Genomic DNA, 1,988 nt, shown 5'->3' with positions numbered 1-1,988 from the left:
CTTTATTGTAAATCCTAGGGAGAACGACCCGAGGTTCAATACTTCGGTTTATAAATTTAGGGGTTTGTTTTAGTGACAAACAACTTTTTGTATGAAAGGATTATTGCTTGGTTTAGAAACTATACTTCGACGAGATTTTATTTGAGAAATTCTAAACCGTCAAAAATCCAATCGTCAAAAATCCAATCATTCAATCCTTGAATCCTACTCAGAATACCACAGACAAGGTTTAGACCATCCGGATACACACAAACTCATAATAAAGTCCAGAAATGTGAATTTAACATAAAAACTAATGAAAACATCCCTAAAAGTAGCTCAAACTTACTAAAAACTACCTAAAAACAATGCCAAAAAGCGTATAAATTATCCGCTCATCAGTTGTCAGGCACACGTTCATAGGTGAGAATGATGATGAGTGTCACGGATCATCACATTCATCAAGTTGAGGAACAAGTGATATCTTAGAACAAGAATAAGCCGAATTGAATAGAAGAACAATAGTAATTGCATTAATACTCGAGGTACAGCAGAGCTCCACACCTTAATCTATGGTGTGTAGAAACTCCACCGTTGAAAATACATAAGAACAAGGTCTAGGCATGGCCGAATGGCCAGCCTCCCATAATCTAAGAACTATACGTCCAAAGATGATCCTAAGATCTCAAGTGATCAAAAGATGTCTAATACAATAGCAAAAGGTCCTATTTGTAGAGAACTAGTAGCTTAGGGTTTACAAAGATGAGTAAATGACATAAAAATCCACTTCCGGGCCCACTTGATGTGTGCTTCGGCTGAGCATTGAAGCTTTCATGTGTAGAGACTTTTCTTGGAGTTAAACGCCAGTTTTTGTGCCAGTTTGGGCATTTAACTCCCATTCTTGTGCCAGTTCCGGCATTTAACGCCAGAATTCTTGAGCTGAGTTGGAACGCCTATTTGGGTCATCAAATCTCGAACAAAGTATGAACTATTATACATTTCTGGAAAGCCCAGGATGTTTACTTTCTAACGCAATTGAGAGCGCGCCAATTGGGCTTCTGTAGCTTCAGAAAATCTACTTCGAGTGCAGGGAGGTCAGAATCCAACAGCATCTGCAGTCCTTTTTAGCCTCTGAATCAGATTTTTGCTCAGGTCCCTCAATTTCAGCCAGAAAATACCTGAAATCATAGAAAAACACACAAACTCATAGTAAAGTCCAGAAAAGTGAATTTTAAATAAAAACTAATAAAAATATAATAAAAACTAACTAAAACATACTAAAAACATATTAAAAACAATGCCAAAAAGCGTATAAATTATCCACTCATCACAACACCAAACTTAAATTGTTGCTTGTCCCCAAGCAACTGAAAATCAAATAAGATAAAAAGAAGAGAATATGCAATGAATTCCAAAAATATCTATGAAGATCAGTATTAATTAGACGTGTTCAGGGTTCTTAAGCACACTCTTTTTGCCTTGGATCACGACTTTATTTTTACCCTTGCCTTTTGGTTTAAAGGGCTATTGGCTTTTTCTGCTTGCTTTCTCTCTCTTTTTTTTTGAATTCATTGCTTTTTCTTGTTTCAAGAATCATTTTTATGATTTTTCAGATTCTCAGTAACATATCTCCTTTTTCATCATTCTTTCAAGAGCAAACATTCATGAACAACAAATTCAAAAGACATATGCACTGTTCAAGCATACATTCAGAAGTCAAAGTATTGCCACCACATCAAAATAATTAATCTGTTATAAAATTCAAAATTCATGCAATTCTTCTCTTTTTCAATTAAGAACATTTTTCATTTAAGAAAGGTGATAGATTCATAGGACATTCATAACTTTAAGGCATAGACACTAAGACACTAATGTAAGACACAAACATAAATACACATAAGCATAAAAATTCGAAAAACAGAGAAATAAAGGACAAGGAGATTAAAAAATGGGTCCACCTTAGTGATGGCGGCTTGTTCTTCCTCTTGAAGATCTTATGGAGAGCTTGA

This window comes from Arachis duranensis, chromosome 10 (assembly GCF_000817695.3).
Source record: "Arachis duranensis cultivar V14167 chromosome 10, aradu.V14167.gnm2.J7QH, whole genome shotgun sequence".
Classification (NCBI taxonomy): Eukaryota; Viridiplantae; Streptophyta; class Magnoliopsida; order Fabales; family Fabaceae; genus Arachis; species Arachis duranensis.
The sequence above is the reverse complement of the archived record's forward strand: the minus strand, read 5'-3'. Positions refer to the sequence as shown.